At 41.3% G+C, this 20,941-nt stretch overlaps 1 long non-coding RNA gene across 2 annotated transcripts; it reads left to right on the forward strand.

Annotated features, from left to right (window-relative positions):
* Nucleotides 1-10,046: 10,046 nt before the first annotated feature.
* On the forward strand, nt 10,047-12,679 carry LOC120434801. Of its 2 annotated transcripts, XR_005609363.1 has the most exons (4): nt 10,047-10,297; nt 11,252-11,852; nt 11,995-12,100; nt 12,638-12,679. It is a non-coding gene; the product is annotated as an uncharacterized LOC120434801 (long non-coding RNA). The 2 variants fall into 2 exon arrangements; XR_005609362.1 differs by lacking the exon at nt 12,638-12,679 and having other exon boundaries at nt 10,048-10,297; nt 11,995-12,507.
* Nucleotides 12,680-20,941: the final 8,262 nt, after the last annotated feature.

Here is a 20,941-nt window from a genome sequence, read left to right on the forward strand (position 1 = left end):
CCACCTACTGACGAGTCTCAGACTAGTGGTTGGTGGTGTGCTGGTGCCAAACTCGCACTTAAAGTAGGTCTAGGTCTTGTCACAGCAGCCGTTGTTGTTCCCGTAGCTTGCTGGGCCGTTGCAAATATTTTGAAGTGAATGTCCGTCCTCTGTGGGAGTATCCTTATTATCCATTCCAGCTCTACTGTAGTTGTGGTTGTGGACCGGGTGCCTTTTGAAAACAGTAATGTTTTCCAGCCACGGTCCACAATCTCTCATAACTATACTGTGCTCTCCTTTATGTTCAGTTTTATTTTGCCCTCACCTCCCAACCAGTCATGGCAGAAGACTGCCCCTCCCTGAGCCTGGTTCTGTCACAGGTTTCTTCCTGTTAAAAGGGAGTTTTTCCTGTCCACTGTTGCTCACAGGGGATCACTTGATTGTTGGGATTGAATTTTTGGATTGAATTTAATTGCCTTAAACTGAAATTCAAAAATTCAAGTGAGGGCTCGCAAAATCGCTAGCCCGACGTCCCGGGGCTAGCGATTTCTCCAGTCGGGCTACCAAAATCCATCTCAGCCCAGCCCATCGGCCCGTCGGGCTGGGCTGAGATACAATTTGGTGGGTTCTGGTAGTAGAGAGCACAAAATTGGTTAGCTGGATTGTTTGTTTTTTTTTATTTGTAGTTTTTGTGGTGCTCCATACTTCAAAAACTACAAATATAAACAATGTGGTTGGTGGTTAATCAAAATAAAGAAAAATAATATTTTAAAAAAAACATCCACTACTGCTCTGTGTGTTTACTTGAAGACTTGTATTTATTGTGATAGAAAAATATAAATTGTCCAAAATATTTGAGTTTTTAAATTAGTACTGCATGACATAGATGCATCTGTTTCTGTTATTATCATAATAATCACAACATAAAATGATTACCAGAGTCAGCTGGGGATTCATGAACATCATCAGTGATGTTTCTCCACTTTTTGGAGAACAACAATTAAACAAGAATATTTCTAATAAGCCAACAATATTTAAAGAAGGAAAAACAATATTTACAGTTGTTTATACAGGATTAACCTGAGCGACCTGTTCCTGTACCATTTTTTTTAACAACTGTAATAGATTACAGGAAGTCTCTGGCTGTGTTGCTGAATCTGCCGATGCAAGATCAGACATGGATGGATGAGGTGCTGCAACTGAGACATGCCGTTTGTCTTTTCTGGTCGGCGAGTGGAGAATCACACAGGCTGGTCTGCAAAGAGAGCTTTAGGATGCTTCCTCCCACTGTCCACTGCATCGTCCATCAACAGGGTTTGCAGGGCTGGCTCAACCCATGGCTGCCACACCAATAAGATGTTTTCAGAAATATGCAAGCAGGAGATGGTGGATGCTATATTACTACTACAGTCTACAACAGACATACTTACTGTGTGAAAGGGAGCAGAGAAACACGCTGTATTGTTGCAATTCTCTTTTGCATAAGCCACACCAGAAACGCTCTGTGCAGATAGCAAAGTCCCTGCAAAGGCACTGCAAAACTTGTAAGCCCTAGTTCGGCTCCCTACAAAGATGCTTCAGTTTTTCTTGTGTCCAACAAAATTAGTTCTAATATGTTTTATTTTTAATGTTACTCTGGGCTGTGTTGAACAAAGTGAGTTAGCACAATTTAAATCCCAAAAAAGTATTAGTCTCCTAAATGACTGGCATCTGACATAGCTAGACCGTCACCGGGGACTCTGTGAGTGGTAAGAGGTTTAAAAACAAACCATCTATACTGTCAACAAACAACTCTTCATCTGCATTTTTTCAGAACAAATTGTTTTCAATCTTGTGCACCTAACTACACCAATTTAGCGATGAAACTCGAAAAGTGGGATAAATACACACAAATTATTCTGACTCCTTCTTGACCCGTGGTGTCCGTAAAACAAGGCCGTTTCTCTTAATCTCGCGGTAACTTTCTTTTAGGGTTTCTGTTTTTCTGTCTATTGAGCATTTCTGCTAATGAGAAAACCTGCTTCCTTGTTGTAAAAGTCAATCTACAGACTTTTAGGAATTACTTAGCTAATTTCATGGATAATTTCAGTGACTGAATTATTGCCGGTCATTCGTACATTTACTTTATTATATAAAATATATAAATTAAATCTCTTTGAAACTTCTCATCTCCACCCAACGTGAGCTCAATAATGGCCACAGTGAGCGTGTGAGCAACTATTTGCCTGCGCTACTGTGCATGTATGAAGTGGACCGACTTGTGATCAGGCACACATGAGGCCGACCGGCTGAGAATACTGAAATCAAAGGAAATCAAACTCTTCTGTCTGGTGAAATGTTATACTTACCAAATCATGCTCCCTGGCCTCATATCCTTTGCAGGTGGAACTGGACCCAGTTGTAAAAACCAATGATTTCCGTTTCTGATTTTGTCTGGCCAACAAAGAGTCCAGGCTGGTGATGATCAATTTAAGAACAGAAACACACACTTCTTACCAAAGAAATGAATATTATTTTACAGTGTTGCTGAATCACATGGATGAATTTAACACCTGAACACAGTTACAGCGTGATGACTGGCAGGAGGAGATCTCACCCTGTGTTTCTCTGCCTGTGGTACAGGTGGAACCAGATCAAGTGGCGCTCATTCTTGAACAGCCTCAAGTCAGAGCTGCCTCCTCTCATCAGGTGAAACGGACTTCAGTGAGAACACCTGAGCAGCAGGAGCCCCACTTCACAGACTGCAGACTGTACCTGCGAGACACGATTTTTCAGGTCAACATCAGCTGCAGCACACTCACTGTGACGCTTACCCTTCCGCAGCTCTGATTTGGGACACGATCCCGGATTGAAGAACAGGCTGTGTGGTTTGGATGCTTCACCTCAGCACACTGAGCACAACTGGCACACACACAGGCACATGTTACACCTCAGTGCAGTCAGTCCATGTTTTTATCTAAACATCTGATTGATTATCTGAGAAAACAGTTCCCGGTGAAGTGTGTGACTTTACAAAACCGTCCCTTTCACTCACTCACAAATTCACCCCCCCTTACCCTCGTCTCCACCCAACACATCTCTGTCCTTGTCCTGCTCACTCGCTGTAGCGCGACAGCTCGAGTCGAGGGATGATGTTCACGGACTGCAGCTCCTGGTAGAGCAGCTTTCTGGCGTACGGGACACGGCGTACAGGTTCTCTGAGGGAAAAGCAGGGCTCAGGCAGTGTGTGCACATCAGGCTAACACATACACAAGGGGCTAAGCAACTTTGAACGACTTTAGAAGCTGTCTTACTTTACTGTTTGTCTTAAAGGTTTAGGAGCTGTGTCTCTATTTCACTAAGGCCTGCAATGCTTCAAATAAAGTACATTAATTAACTACAACTACATTTTTTAAACCACTGAAGAATGCAGAGAACTGACTAAAGCTCAATAATATTGAGCTCTTAGTGTGTTTTGTCTACTCAGTTTGGTGTCTGCTTCTTTACTTGGTCCACGATTATCTCTGCACCATCTTTCTCCCGTTGTATCTCTCCTCATGCCGCACCTTGATGTGTCCTGTCCTCGGATGTATTCTTCCGGCTGCCTCCTGGTTTCCACCTCGAGTTTTATTATCCAAATTTAATGGTCTTGATGGTCACTGTAGTGGCTATATTCATTTCTTGAAAGTTCTCTCTTTCGCTTATATTTAATATAACCACACGACCTGACAAGCGCCTATTTTTATGCGTTGTCAACAACGATGTAAAACCATCGCGTGTCCGCTTGTTTATTTTCCACATAAGCCTTTCAGAATAAGCTCAAGATCCTGTTGAGACTTTTCAAAAATAAACCGAATCACGTGAAAGATTATGCAGCGTGTTTAGGGATGAGAAACAAAAAAGAGCAGTCAGGTGCTAAAAAAAATAAACCTTAGACTCAAACGTTAGAACAGGCTTTCTTTGCTAATTAACAACGTCACAAAAACCTGTTTTATTGTGAATACATATGTGCGATGGCTCTTAGACATCTATATCCACTTCCAGGTTTTGGTGGTTACTTGTATTAGCGAGTGGATTATTTAGAGCAAATTTAGAGCAATATTTGTCACCGTGCTCAGTTACTCACTGAGACTATATATGGACCTCAGCAACCTCAGGTTCTATCGTTCATTCTTCCAGGTCATTTGGGATTATTTGAATTTTATTTGCTTTACACACACATCCACACACTACACACAATACAGACAAACTGATGATATTTTTGACTTTGTTTTTGAAATACAATTATTTTCTTCAGTGAGGTGTCCATATTTTGTCTTTGCCTTTCAGCCAGGGGTGTGAAATTAATGTTGGATGATGCATGTAATGACAGTCACACATAATTAAGGGCAAACACTGAACTTGAACGCGTGAAATCATCATGAAATTTAAATTTTGTGGCAATAAAGACATTTATTATTTGTATAGTAGTTTAAAATATGAACAGCTCCCTCATTTAATGTGATTAAAGGATGAAAATAAACAATGCGCTTCTTAAGACATTTACCAGTAAAGAAAGAGAGGGATTGGTTAATTCATAAAGTTACAGATTCAGGGGCCTTCACACAGGACTTGGCCAACAATTGAATGACTCTATAAAATATATTGAGTCTTTGGATGCGCTAGTGAAGCTCTGAGGTGTGCTGGATTTGTCAATAGAAACAAGTCATCTGACTGGCAGAGAGAATGTCGAGACCTCAGGAGGACAGTTCATCCTCAAAATTTAATCTTATTCAGCTCGTTTTAGAACTGAAGAAGTTTCTCGGATGAGAGGTGAAATGTTCTCATGAAAAAAGGCCACTCGCTTTCTTTCCAAGCTCTTTGGAACAGACAGCTTATTGTAAGTAGCTTCCAAACAGTTTTGCACTGATAAATGTTTCTGTAGATTAATGTAGAAATACATTAAAGCATCATAGTCAAGGGAACAGAGGAAAGAGGCACATAAACTCTGACTATTTTGCACCATTAAATAGGGAACAAGATCATGGAGTGAGGGCACTCTGACAATAACCTAGCATTACATTTTCAGCTTACATCTGGTTGCAAAGCACAGCTGACTTCATGATGCTAATATATATTCATATAGTGACAATAGCTTTATTTTACAGTATAAAACAATAAAATTATCACTGTTTAAAACAATATTAACATTGTATTGAGCAGAATAAAGTATAGGATGAAGAGAAGTCAGTGTAATAACTCCATATGAGGCTGTCAGTAAGCCAATATGCCTACTAGACATATTCATATACATGAATGCATTTAAGGACTTACATGAATAAAGAATCAACCATACAGTGAAACACTGATCTTCTTTAAAAATGTGTAATTTTAAACAGGATAAAATGATTACATTGAAAATGAAAAATAACAGCTGCTGGTTGTGAAGCAGAGGCTCCTCTGGTGGGTTTTTTGGAGGTGAGGAGGACCTCAGGAAGAAGCTGATCCTTCTAAACAGCCACTTGAGCTTCTGGTTGATTTTGTTATGTTTTGTTGTTCTGATTGTGCAAATTAAGAGAAATGACTTTAGGTTTGACAAGGAGTTACATTCAAGTTTCTTTTGTATGTATATAATTCAAAATATATACTGCCAATTCAGAAAACAGTTATATTATTGAAAGTGTTAATACTTTAAATGCTTAAAGAGATTTCTGTGATAGTAGTATTTACTGTTTACTGTAAATACTACTATCTATCACTCATTTGCTTTCACTTTACTGTTGTAAATACTACTATCTGTTTAAGAATGCCTCATTACCATACATTACCTCCTAGATTTTTGGTCCTTTTTAATAAATCTGTTTTATTTGGCCATCACATCTCACATTGTTCCAGGTCTTGAAGAAGTTTGCTCTGGGATCCACTGCTGCACAGCCCTCATTGCTGATATTATTCGACTCCTTTCACTCATTTGCTTTGAGTTAGTCCACATTATTCTCCTTTTATTACTATTTTCATTTCTTATTCTGGAGGAGAATGCAATGTTAGTAAACGACCATTTCCTACCAATACACCTCACCGTTGACTTATAAAAGTTTCACATGTGTAACATATTAAACTTTTACCCTTCAGTGACAAATGTTCCATCCCACCATTTCCAAGTGCCTTAATAATCTCTGCAACTCTTATAGACTCTATAGGCCAACAATGCCACGGTGATAATGAAGAATCAAGAAGAGCTAGGTAGAATAAATCCACATCTAACTTCTAACAGTAACATCTAACAGTATGAATTCACTTCCAGGGAAAAACTAAATGAAGATTAATGGACTTCTTGCCCATGGCCGTCCCTTTTATTTGTAAAAAGAAATTTGCCCCTGCATATGCCAACATACTCATGGCTGAATGGGAAACTGCGGCCCATTCAAAATGTGTCAAAAATCCATTACACTATTACAGAAACCTGAGGGATTTCTTCATCAAGGCGAAAGTTTCACCTCTCTCTGAGCCCGAACTGAGAGACCAGGTGCAATTTTTTTCAGCACCAAAAATGGTTGCGCAGCTTTTCAAATGCCAGTGTGTTCCTCTCACAGTGTAAAGTTACTCTACACTCTAATAATTGTGTTTATTTGATTACCTCCAGTAAATGTGGTATCCAGTATGTTGGTGAGACAAGTAAGTCTGTGAAGGTTCTCAGTTATCCAGGTCATCGTAGTCTAAGGAGCTTGGAAAGAAAAGCGTCTGGACTTCTTTAAGTTAAAGAAGTCTTAAAGAAGTCCAGACGCTTTTCTTTCCAAGCTCCTTAGACATGAGACAAGTAACACACTTCTGACCAAATTCACCCAGCACAGATATAATGTGTATGTAAAATGTGTAAAGGAAAAAGAACACACACACCTATCTGGTGAAACACTTCCTATCACATGGCTGGGAATCTGTCAGGGCCACAATGATACAGGCAAATCCCAGATGGACAGCTCAGCAGAGGAGAAAGGCTGAGAGAGTCTGGATTGCCAAATTAGACACAGTACACCCCAAAGGGTTAAATGAAAAGGGACCTAAAGTCCCTATATGTATATAATAGTCTCTTATTACTGTTTCTATTGTTGCTGTTGTTATCATCAATATCACTGTCACTGATTGTGCATTTACTGATGTAGCATCCTGACCCTGAGGTTGATCCTAACTGTTAGGTCTAATTGTTGAATGTTGCCATTGTGTTTCTTAAATTTGTACAGTCTTAGTTCAAGCAGTATTATCAAAGCCATTCCTTTGATCCTGAGCACCTCTAACCACTCTGTGTTGGGGGAGGTTTTATTGTAGATACATCCTATCTGAAAGATCTGTTTCTTGTGTTGTAAGCTTCCTGCTTTTACGACCCTTTGGTCAGCAGGAGGTCTCTCACACACACACACACACACACACATTCCTACTTACATATAAAGGTTCACACATATACATACAAATGCCTTAGAACCATGTGGGCGTTGCTTTGCTGTGTTTTGTGTGAACTGTCTCTCAATAAAAGGCAGCGAGAGGAGGCCGGATTTGGGGTCATTTTCGTGCTGGACACAGATGAGGCCTCCCTTGCGCAAGTAATCGATCGATCGCTGACTGTCTTGTTTACATTCATGATGAATAAGTTTCTAGAATTAGCGGGGTTTGTGGGAACAGCCACTGGCTAGATTTCAACCCGGGTCTCCCGCTCCCAAAGCGCGTTGTCTACGCCGCGGCCTGCCCTATAATATATTTCAAGAGTTTACCACAACTAAATGGCTGAGAGGTGAAAACTGCCGTTTCTTCGTGTTACAAAATGTTCTGTAACTCCAAAAGTAGACGGGCTGTCGACATCATTCTTTCACTGTAACAATCAGCAGGCTTTAATAAAAAAAAACAAAAAACAAAAAAAAACAATCAAGGCGATTTTCAGGTCTGTAAAGAAAAATAGGTCTAGGAGATATGACGAGTTGAAAAGTCCTCCCATTACAGAATTTCAGCTGTCATTTTTCACTCAAGTCTCCATAGACTTTGAATGTGGACTTTTCTGACTTTGTGTTGCTTCGAGGCCATTTGCGAGAAAACGGCAACTCCTACGATAATGACGGTGGCATTTTGTGAAAGGCAAGAAAAATACCTACGTTTTGATGTATAATTTGTGTTAACATAATTATGCACTTTGTTCATGTCATTGTTCATGTCATTACAACATTTCTCTCTTTCTAATCATACATCTAGATGTTATGTCAACACACATTTAATCTACATTATAAGAGTCCCTTTGTGATAAATGTGTCTTTCATTCTTAAATTAACTGGTTAAATATTTAATCTAACTAAACCCTAAAGATGGAGTCAGAAGACAACAGTCACCTGAAGGGGCTGAAAATTGTAAAGACCCTACAGAACAATCAGTAAATGTGAGTAAATCTGTGATTCTGTGAGTAACACACTGGGTTCAGTTTGGAGGTTGAACTCTCACTCACCAGGATTGACAGCCGTCTGTGCCACAGTTAAACTCATGCAGTGCTAATTTAAAAACTCAAATATTTTGGACAATTTAGATTTTTCTGTCACAATAAATACAAGTCTTCATTGAAGTAAACACACAGAGCAGTAGTGGATGTTTTTTTAAATATAATTTTTCTTTATTTTGATTAGCCATCAACCACATTGTTTATATTTGTAGTTTTTGAAGTATGGAGCACCAAAAAAACTACAAATAAAAAAAACAATCCAGCTAACAAATTTTGTGCTCTCTACTATCAGAACCTAGGGCTCGCAAAATCGCTAGCCCGAATCGGGCAGGGCTGAGATAGATTTTGGTAGCCCAACTGGAGAAATCGCTAGCCCCGGGACGTCGGGCTAGCGATTTTGCGAGCCCTGTTCAACCCCACACTTGAATTTTTGTTTTTCAGTTTAAGCCAATTAAATTCAATCCAAAAATCCAACCCAACAATCAAGTGATCCCCTGTGAGCAACAGTGGACAGGAAAAACTCCCTTTTAACAGGAAGAAACCTGTGACAGAACCAGGCTCAGGGAGGAGCAGTCTTCTGTCATGACTGGTTGGGAGGTGAGGGCAAAATCAAATTGAACCTAAATGAGAGCACAGTATATTATGACAGATTGACGGACCGTGGCTGGAAAACATTATTACTATTACTAGAAGAATTACCGGAAGAAATTTAGAAAACGAGCAATTCTTCCAATATCTTGGAATAACTTGTTTCTATTGACAAATCCAGCACACCTCAGAGCTTCACTAGCGCATCCAAAGACTCAATATATTTTTATAGAGTCATTCAATTGTTGGCCAAGTCCTGTGTGAAGGCCCCTGAATCTGTAACTTTATGAATTAACCAATCCCTCTCTTTCTTTACTGGTAAATGTCTTAAGAAGCGCATTGTTTATTTTCATCCTTTAATCACATTAAATGAGGGAGCTGTTCATATTTTAAACTACTATACAAATAATAAATGTCTTTATTGCCACAAAATTTAAATTTCATGATGATTTCACGCGTTCAAGTTCAGTGTTTGCCCTTAATTATGTGTGACTGTCATCACATGCATCATCCAACATTAATTTCACACCCCTGGCTGAAAGGCAAAGACAAAATATGGACACCTCACTGAAGAAAAATAATTGTATTTCAAAAACAAAGTCAAAAATATCATCAGTTTGTCTGTAATGTGTGTAGTGTGTGGATGTGTGTGTAAAGCAAATAAAATTCAAATAATCCCAAATGACCTGGAAGAATGAACGATAGAACCTGAGGTTGCTGAGGTCCATATATAGTCTCAGTGAGTAACTGAGCACGGTGACAAATATTGCTCTAAATTTGCTCTAAATAATCCACTCGCTAATACAAGTAACCACCAAAACCTGGAAGTGGATATAGATGTCTAAGAGCCATCACACATATGTATTCACAATAAAACAGGTTTTTGTGACGTTGTTAATTAGCAAAGAAAGCCTGTTCTAACGTTTGAGTCTAAGGTTTATTTTTTTTAGCACCTGACTGCTCTTTTTTGTTTCTCATCCCTAAACACGCTGCATAATCTTTCACGTGATTCGGTTTATTTTGAAAAGTCTCAACAGGATCTTGAGCTTTATTCTGAAAGGCTTATGTGGAAAATAAACAAGCGGACACGCGATGGTTTTACATCGTTGTTGACAACGCATAAAAATAGGTGCTTGTCAGGTCGTGTGGTTATATTAAATATAAGCGAAAGAGAGAACTTTCAAGAAATGAATATAGCCGCTACAGTGACCATCAAGACCATTAAATTTGGATAATAAAACTCGAGGTGGAAACCAGGAGGCAGCCGGAAGAATACATCCGAGGACAGGACACATCAAGGTGCGGCATGAGGAGAGATACAACGGGAGAAAGATGGTGCAGAGATAATCGTGGACCAAGTAAAGAAGCAGACACCAAACTGAGTAGACAAAACACTAAGAGCTCAATATTATTGAGCTTTAGTCAGTTCTCTGCATTCTTCAGTGGTTTAAAAAAATGTAGTTGTAGTTAATTAATGTACTTTATTTAGAGCATTGTAGGCCTTAGTGAAATAGAGACACAGCTCCTAAACCTGTAAGACAAACAGTAAAGTAAGACAGCTTCTAAAGTCGTTCAAAGTTGCTTAGCCCTGGTAAGCCGCAAATACGCTAACATATATGAAAAAATTGTAATGATAAAAAAAAGTTTAGTTTGGGATCTGGAGCTTAAAGAATTGTTTAGCATTGTAAGCATTTATTATTTAAAAAAAATGAAAACTCTTCCATAAGTGAAACTGATCAAAAGCTGAAGGTTGTGAACATATGGATGTGCACTGTGTTTATGGAACAAGTGCCAAGTTGGTTTAATCAGTGTGAAAAGAGAAAATGGGATGATCCACACAGTAGTGTGTCAAAATGTATTATTTTCTCAATCAGCAAAGTAATTTTGGTCTGTGCCGATATCTTTGGTTTATTTATAGTTTTTGTAGTGCTCCCTACTACAAAAATATAAAGAAGAATATAAATTGTCCAAAATATTTGAGAGTTACTAAATTAGCTTGGCATGAGTTTCACTGTGGCACAGACGGCTGTCAGCAAACATCATGTGTACAGATTCATCTTTAATATTTCTTGATTTTGATTTGTGGACTACCAGCCCAAAAAGAAGGCAGATTTTTGTTGTAATCATCCCATCCTTTATTTATCCCCTATCTTATTACAGAAAATGATAGCTTTTATATGCGTATGTAATTTTATAATTGTGTATGTGTTAGCCTGATGTGCACACACTGCCTGAGCCCTGCTTTTCCCTCAGAGAACCTGTACGCCGTGTCCCGTACGCCAGAAAGCTGCTCTACCAGGAGCTGCAGTCCGTGAACATCATCCCTCGACTCGAGCTGTCGCGCTACAGCGAGTGAGCAGGACAAGGACAGAGATGTGTTGGGTGGAGACGAGGGTAAGGGGGGGTGAATTTGTGAGTGAGTGAAAGGGACGGTTTTGTAAAGTCACACACTTCACCGGGAACTGTTTTCTCAGATAATCAATCAGATGTTTAGATAAAAACATGGACTGACTGCACTGAGGTGTAACATGTGCCTGTGTGTGTGCCAGTTGTGCTCAGTGTGCTGAGGTGAAGCATCCAAACCACACAGCCTGTTCTTCAATCCGGGATCGTGTCCCAAATCAGAGCTGCGGAAGGGTAAGCGTCACAGTGAGTGTGCTGCAGCTGATGTTGACCTGAAAAATCGTGTCTCGCAGGTACAGTCTGCAGTCTGTGAAGTGGGGCTCCTGCTGCTCAGGTGTTCTCACTGAAGTCCGTTTCACCTGATGAGAGGAGGCAGCTCTGACTTGGGGCTGTTCAAGAATGAGCGCCACTTGATCTGGTTCCACCTCTACCACAGGCAGAGAAACACAGGGTGAGATCTCCTCCTGCCAGTCATCACGCTGTAACTGTGTTCAGGTGTTAAATTCATCCATGTGATTCAGCAACACTGTAAAATAATATTCATTTCTTTGGTAAGAAGTGTGTGTTTCTGTTCTTAAATTGATCATCACCAGCCTGGACTCTTTGTTGGCCAGACAAAATCAGAAACGGAAATCATTGGTTTTTACAACTGGGTCCAGTTCCACCTGCATAGGATATGAGGCCAGGGAGCATGATTTGGTAAGTATAACATTTCACCAGACAGAAGAGTTTGATTTCCTTTGATTTCAGTATTCTCAGCCGGTCGGCCTCATGTGTGCCTGATCACAAGTCGGTCCACTTCATACATGCACAGTAGCGCAGGCAAATAGTTGCTCACACGCTCACTGTGGCCATTATTGAGCTCACGTTGGGTGGAGATGAGAAGTTTCAAAGAGATTTAATTTATATATTTTATATAATAAAGTAAATGTACGAATGACCGGCAATAATTCAGTCACTGAAATTATCCATGAAATTAGCTAAATGTAACAGTAAAAACTAAATATTAAACATTATTGTACAGCACGTAAGATCGACAGTGCCCAGTGTGCTTTGAGGTAGGAGCCAAAAAGGATGTAGTTTGTGTGTGTGAGCACCCGTGTGTACACCTGTGAGCATGTATCTCATGTATCTCTGTATCTCATTGTACAACTGTATAGTGACAATAAAGGCATTCTATTCTATTCTATGAGCACACTTGTATTTAAAAGGTTCCTTCATGTAATGATCTGCTAGAGGGTGTGGGGGGCCACAGCCCCGTCCTCCAGGGCATGAAGCAGGTATGGAGGAGATCAAGACTCCAGACATCCAGAGGCCCTCAGAACACAAGAGACCAAGGAAGACCAACAGAGGCGCCACTATCCCAGAAAGAGCTGAGGAGAGCCCTAGATGAGGGGTCACTCAGCAGCCGCGGAGCAGAAGCCAGGGGGGGTTGTAGTGACGTGCCCGTGAGCTCCGCCGGCAGCCAGCTGTGCCAGAGTGACTGAGCCCCAGGCCGAGAGGCCGAGGGCACCCCATCCCCGAAGTGGCCCGAGCGAGCCCCAGGCTCCAGGCCCCGACAAGCAGCCACCAAGGAGTGAGCCAGTGTGTACCTGGACGCCAATCCCGGGACACAAAGAACCACCAATGCACCAATGTCTGAGGGCATCTGCCACTGGCAGGGGAAGTGGTGGGGGGAGATAGGCCTCCATACCTTGGAGGACCTGAGATGTCCCCAGAGAGGTGGCATCTGATACCCGACCTGACATATAGACACAGACATACAGGCACACACAGATACAAACATCCATTCCCACCCTCATGCTCTCATATGCAATTACTCAACACTCACCCAACATGGAGACAGACATAAAGAGACGCTGTACACACAGTCACACTCCCCAAGCGTACTCTAAGCCCCAGGTCTAGGTACCCTTGCCCCCGGAGGGGGAAACTGCACCCAGACCCAGGTAGTGTTACCCTTTTCCCTGGGGTGGAGAGAAGCAGACTGCCCCGGCTCGGCAGCAGCAGGGAGGCCCCACATTCCAGACCCCAATCGGGCGGCCAACTCCTCCTCCTAGCCCTCCCGCTCCAACAGGCTGCAGAGAACGGGGGTGTGTGAAGACTCCAAACCTCCCTCCGCCCGCTCATATGTAGTGTTGATGCACGTGTGTTCTAAGGTGCATTTAAAACCCAGGAGGGCGTGGAGCTACCTGCCAGAGAGCAGCAGGTAAGCACATAGCCTCTCCTGATAGCCCTCAATGTCTACGTGTATTTAAAATTGAGAGGTGGGCATATAAAACTGTAGTTAAAGGAACCATGTTTTGCATGCTGTAGATAATTTGGGCTCACATTGCACTGGTGGCTTCTGCTTTCGTCGTACACATCATTTCTGTAGATACTGTTTAATGACACAATCTGTTTTTCAGGGTGGGGATCCAAATCAGTGTGGAGCACAATACACCATAGAGATGTACAACTCTCCTGTTGAACACCTCAAGACTGAAGGTACACCAGATATAGAAGGAGTAAAGTTTGAGTCAGTTTTCAACTGTTTAAAGTCTTTTCACATCTGTCAGCCAGGTTTGCCATTTTGATTAGGACACAAGATCCATCCATCCATCTTCATCCGCTTTATCCGAGGCCGGGTCGCGGGGGCAGCAGCCTAAGCAGAGAAGCCCAGACCTCCCTCTCCCCAGCCACCTCCTCCAGCTTATCCGGGGGAACACCAAGGCGTTCCCAGGCCAGCCGAGAGATATAATCTCTCCAGCGTGTCCTGGGTCTGCCCTGGGCCTCCTCCCGGTGGGACATGCCCGAACACCTCACCCAGGAGGCGCCCAGGAGGCATCCTTGTCAGATGCCCGAACCACCTCAACTGGCTCCTTTCGATGCGGAGGAGCAGCGGCTCTCTCTGAGCCCCTCCCGGATGGCGAACTTCTCACCCTATCTCTAAGGGAGAGGCCAGCCACCCTTCGGAGGAAGCTCATTTCTGCCGCTTGTATCCGCGATCTCGTTCTTTCGGTCACTACCCACAGCTCGTGGCCATAGGTGAGGGTAGGGACGTAGATCGACCGGTAAATTGAGAGCTTCGCTTTTACACTCAGCTCCCTCTTCACCACGACGGACCGGTGCAGCGTCCGCATCACTGCAGCCGCAGCACCAATCCGTCTGTCGATCTCCGGCTCCCTTCTCCCATCACTCGCGAACAAGACCCCGAGATACTTGAACTCCTCCACTTGGGGCAGGAACTCATCCCGACCGGAGTGGGCACTCCACCCTTTTCCGGCTGAGAACCATGGCCTCAGATTTGGAGGTGCTGATCCTCATTCCCGCTGCTTCACACTCGGCTGCGAACCGTTCCAGTGCGAGCTGGAGGCCTTCACCTGATGAAGCCAACAGAACCACATCATCCGCAAAAAGCAGAGATGAGATTTTGAGGCCACCAAAGCGAAAGCCCTCCGCCACTTGGCTGCACCTAGAAATCCTGTCCATAAAAATTATGAACAGAACCGGTGACAAAGGGCAGCCCTGGCGGAGCCCATCACCCACCGGGAACGAGTCCGACTTATTGCCGGCAATGCGAACCAAGCTCTTGCAACGGTTGTATAGGGATCGAATGGCCCGTAGCAATGGGCCAGACACCCCATACTCCCGCAACACCTCCCACAGGACACCCCGAGGGACACGGTCGAATGCCTTCTCCAAGTCCACAAAACACATGTAGACTGGTTGGGCAAACTCCCATGCACCCTCAAGTATCCTTGAGAGGATAAAGAGCTGGTCCAGTGTTCCGCGACCAGGATGAAAACCGCATTGTTCCTCCTGTATCCGAGGTTCGACTAGCGGACGAACTCTCCTTTCCAGCACCCTGGCATAGACTTTCCCAGGGAGGCTGAGGAGTGTGATTCCCCTGTAGTTGGAACACACCCTCCGGTCACACCCTCCGGACACAAGATTTTTATGGCATTTTGTCATATGATGTTGCGCTGTTTCTTAAATTTTTTTGTGAAAAAAAAGAATGGTTCGCCCACTCCATTCTGAATTGGAGCATTAAACAGTTTAAATACTCTGACTCTGATACCTCTTCAAAGCCGTGTGAGGTCAGTCCTCAACAAATTCTCAGCACAAACAAAACTGGAACTTTTTAAAGCTGTTGCCTCTCATAATTGGTGACAGAGTGGAAGATGGAACAGATGACTTTTACCCCACTGCATCCAGACTGCAAATAAATCGCGCATGTGCAAAGGCACTGCTGGCATGTGATGCAGAACCGCAGAAGAAAAGAACCTGTGAGGCTCAGTAACAGAGATTTTATTAGAAAACTACAGACATTTTGCACCAAAAAATATTATTTTTTTCCCAATGCATCTTGATAACTTCATTTCAGTTTTTTTTCTTTTCATCAACAAATAAAGGAGGTCACATATAAGCTACATTTTTTTATTGCTCAAAACTTCTCTGAACACAGGCTGCACATGTTGGTCCACTGTGATGTATGTGGCTGACGAAAACAAATTGTACAACCTAAAAATAACAGCAGTCCTGATCAAAAGTTTTAGACCATTTGAAAAATGGCAAAAAATCATATTTTGCATGGTTGGATCTTAACAAGGTTCCAAGTAGAGCTTCAACATGCAACAAGAAGAAATAGGAGTGAAGCAAAACATTTTTTGAGCATGCAATTTATTAAAGACAACGCTTAAACTGAAACAGGCTGTTTTACAGCTGATCAAAAGTTTAGGACCACACCTCCAGAAACATGGGTAAACCCCCAAAACAGAAAGTTCCAAACTTGAACTCAATAATTAATTGGTCCGCTGTTCTTGTTGATCACTTCATGCAAGCGTTTCCATGAGGTGAGTGGGAACATTTCTCCAAGTGGTGAAGAGGGCCACACGAAGGGTGTCTACTGTCTGGAACTGTTGTCCATTCTCAGTTGGATTTAGATCAGGGAAAGACGCAGGATGGTCCAAAAGAGTGATGTTATTCTCCTGGAAGAAGTCCCTTGTCCTACGGGCATTGTGTACTGTAGCGTTGTCCTGTTGAAAAACCCAGTCGTTACCACACAGATGAGGGCCCTCAGTCATGAGGAATGCTCTCTGCATCATCTGGACATAGCCAGCAGCCTTTTGACACTCCTGCACCTCCTGAAGCTCCATTGTTCCACTGAAGGAAAAAGCATCTCCCCAACCATTGTGGCGCCCCCTCGTCTGTAGGGCGTAGAAAACATCTCAGGTGGGATCTGCTTGTCATGCCAGTAAGGTTGGAAGCCATCAGGACCATCAAGGTTGCATTTTTTACAGGAGAAAAAAAAAGGTTATATTTTTTTCTCATCAGAGATTTTTTTTTTTGAAGCTCTTCACCACTAATGGCCTTAATTTGGGTTGAGGATTTTTTAGGTCTTCCACTTCATGTTTTTGTTCCATAACCCCCAGGATTATTTAGGAAATGACCGTCTTAACTGCATCCCACCTCAGCAGGGATGGCGCGCTGTGAGCGACCCTACTTATGCAGTTCAACAAGCCGACCATGTTCAAAAAGGAAATTTTTTTTTGCTTTTGCCATCAGAACATCCTGACAGTCTGACTACCTGACAGAAAATGACAATGAATCCACAGTTTTGCACAGATTTGGCCTTTTAAAGGCATGTGGTCCTAAACATTTGATCAGCTGTAAAACAGCCTGTCCCAGTTTAAGTTTGTGAAATGTAAGTTAAATGTTTTGTCTCATTCCCATTTCTGCTTGTTGCATGTTGTTGGAACCTTGTTAAGATCCAACCATGCAAAAGATGATTTTTGCCATTTTTCAAGTGGTCTTAAACTTTTGATCGGGACCGTATTTAATAATCGATTAGTTTCTTCTGAATGGATTAAGAATGCTTTATGTCCGCATTGCAATGCATCACAATTGTAAATCATTATACGATTAATTGTGTCAGCTCTATTAGATGTAAGATTGTATATTTGCTTTTGAAATGGGCAGTTTGCTTTATTGTGCTTTGTATTTGCTTTCAGACTGCAAGGAAAGAACGCTAATGTACACCGAGCATCTGAAGAACAACATGCAAGTGCTCAAACACATTGGATCCAAAACCTGTTCCAGTTCCTCAGACACCATCAGAGACTGTTTTGAAAGCCCTCTACTATCAATCTGGATAAAAAGAAACTTTGCCAACCACTGCAAGTATCAAGTGTTTTAAATTTTGTTGGTTGGTTGTATTAAGTTTGATAATAATTAGATCAGTGCCTTTTTAGTCATTAATTTGATTATTAAATATTAACTGTTTAGGGCAGCACGGTGGCACGGTGGTTAGCACTGTTGCTGCACAGCAAGAAGGTCCTGAGTTCAATTCCACCATCAGGCCGGGGTCTTTCTTTGTGGAGTTTGCATGGTTAATTGATTAATCCAAATTGCATAGGTGTAAATGTGAGTGCGAATGGTTGTCTGTCCCTGTGTGTTAGCCCTGTGACAGACTGGTGACCTGTCCAGGGTGTACCCCGCCTCTCGCCCCATGAAAGCTGGGATAGGCTCCAGCGCGACCCTGAAAAAGGATAAGTGGAAGCGGATGGATATTAACTGTTTAATTTAATCATTGTCTCTACTGGTTTTTATTAATGTTTCTAGCAAATTATGACAAATTTTAAAACAATTTTATTCTATTCTAATTTTTCTATTAGCCCTATTATGTTTATTACCTCATTTGTTGGACCTTAATCTTTTTAGACGACATTCTGGCTGCAACAGCTGCCAATATTTTCATGTAAATATGAACTTTTGAATAAAAAGGCATGTCTTGTATTATACAGCTCTTCTGTGCTTTGTCAATAGGAGATGGTAAACAAGCTTATTAAAATGTATTTTAACTGGTTTACTTTATAATAGTTTTTTATTTCAGTGTAATAATTGTACAAAAACCAAAGTTCACTGTGAATTTTACATTTATCAACAAGTATACCGTTATGTATTCTGCATTATCACTATATTTTCCACGGTGAAATTCTGGCAACCACAGCTGCCAGTAATTCACCGTAAATTCTACAATATTTTTTTACAGTGTACAATTAGAAGTGCTTGTTCTGATGCAAACTTTTCATCAGCAGCAAAGGCATAAGGATCACTTAAATGGATCACTTAAACTCCGGTTGATGGTGCACATCTTTTTCTCTGCTGTGCTAAAGATGCTCTCAGCTGTTTAACTTTAGGGATGGAGAAAAGTTTGACATATTTCACGACCATTAAATATTAGCGAGGCCTCTGAGAATGAGATCAAGCAAAAATCCCTGCTTGTGCTCATGGACCCTAAATTTCAACAAATAAGACAATAATACGACAAACTGCTGAGTGACACAAGAGTCTAGGGGAAGGGCAAGCATGAAGTGAGATGCTGTGTAGGTGTGTACACATGTGCTCACACATGTTGGTACCTCTCTCCGTAGCAAAGTCCTGAATAAAGTCTGAATGTTCAGTCATTCAAGATCCATATGAGCTGTAAAGAAAATAACCTCAGCTTTTTCTTGGATGTTCAAAGTTTCTCAGTTCATACAGGAACATCAGCAGTCTGGGTGAATGTATCGCTGTTTACTTCCCCCGTCTCATTCAGCCTGGTCAGGATGTGTTCAGAGGAAAAAAGAGGAACAGAAAGAATTTTTAAAAAGTTAGGGGTTTTTTTGTAGCTCTTGTTTACTTTTAAGCCAAAAATAAAATGAATAAAGCTACAAGGTTTAATATTGAGAAAATTGAGTTGGAAAATGACTTGAGCATTATATAATTAAAGTAACATACCTTGAACATATCTTGAAAAAGTAAAATAAATCATAACATTAAACTCACCTTGTTTTTGGTGATCAGGCTTTTGCTTCATCCCCTGAGACCAGCTGCACTGAATCATCACCAGCTTTTGTCCTCATCTTTGTCGCTCAGTGAGGTCTTTCCTTTCTTGGCCATTCCTCTGCCAGCTTCGTTTGCACTGGAAAACCAAAGTGTGTGATCACAGGTGAAGTAAGGGATATTTTTCCAGTGCAGAGTTTGGAGTGCTCCATTTGGTGACAGCTGTTGAACAGCATTTCTAAGGATGTTGAAAAAGACAAATATTTCTGTTTACTATTAAGCAAAAGCATTACATAAATCACATTTTCAACAAAAGTTAGAGCGAAGGCACAGTTACAGGGAAAATGTGTCTGTCTGTGACTAAACATTTCTATGTGCTACAACATGGACATAATGATTAAATGTACTGAGGCGAGTAATTTACTGTCAGCCTGCTTATTGATTCATTGTACTGATGCTACAATGATTTGTACAAATCTTGGAAATTTACAGTAACATTTCTAAATAAAACTGATGATGTACAATGTTGTCAGATCAACTGATTTATAATAGTGTTACTAAAGAATAAGAAAAGTAACAGTCTTCAACACTTGCAGACAACAAACTCACAGATTCTCACCTCACGCTCGATGATACCGAACGCATCAGCAAAGAGCTGGTCGACCTCCAGGATACTTACAAGACTGCAGTGGAAACCATGAAGGATGCCAGGAAGGAGCTGGACAGCGAGATGAGCCGTCAGACACAAACCAACTGGGAGCTTGAACACCAGACAAAACGAAGCAATGACTATAAAAGTCAGATTGAAAAAGTTACAAAGGAAATTGAAACCATGAGAACACGCTTATCAATGTTTAGTAAGACCGGTTTCATTATTTATGTATATGATAAAATTGTAAAAGCACAATGATTTGTTTCATAATTTTCTATAATGGTGGTATTATTTTTTGGAAACAGGCGATGGCTGCAAACACTGTCCTGCAGGATGGATTTTAATGAACTCTGTATGTTACTACTTCCCCTTGAAATCAAATGAATTCAAAACATGGAAGGAATCCAGAGATTTCTGTCAGCTGTAGGGAGGAGATCTTATAATCATAGACAGCCAAGATGAAGAGGTTTGTTAGTATTTCTGTGGAGCGGTGTTCATGCAGATTTCTGAAAATGTATCTTTGGTTTTCTTTCTTTTTTTGTTAGAACTCAACAGTTAATTATTTGATAAATCAGCAACTTCTGTGCAACTGATATATGATGCGGTAAGCTGAACACAGCTTCAACCGTCTGTTTGTTGAAAAATAGTAACGGACTGCATTTTCTTGTAACTGTTACGGCGTTGTAACGATAAGAATAGTAATTAGATTACTCGTTACTGAAAAAAGTAACGCCGTTACTTGTAATGCCGTTATTCCCATCACTGGTCTTTCCTTATCATAAAATTTAGATTTTGTGGTAACAAACATATTGATGACTTACATAATTGGGATAAAGAGGTTAAAAATATGTACAGCTTCTGAATTTAATGTAATTAAAAGATAAAATTCACAATATGCCCGCTCAAGTATTCACCAGAGAAAGAGAAAATGAATTAATTCATTTTCTATGTCCCAGATTTAGGGACTTCAACACAGGACTTGGCCAACTGGAAATCAGGCAGAGAAGGCAAAAATACTTTTAAAATTAAAATAGTGTTTACATTTATTAGTCAAGTTTGACTTTATATCGAGACTTAATGAG

Source organism: Oreochromis aureus, linkage group 19 (genome assembly GCF_013358895.1).
Source record: "Oreochromis aureus strain Israel breed Guangdong linkage group 19, ZZ_aureus, whole genome shotgun sequence".
NCBI classification, from domain to species: domain Eukaryota; kingdom Metazoa; phylum Chordata; class Actinopteri; order Cichliformes; family Cichlidae; genus Oreochromis; species Oreochromis aureus.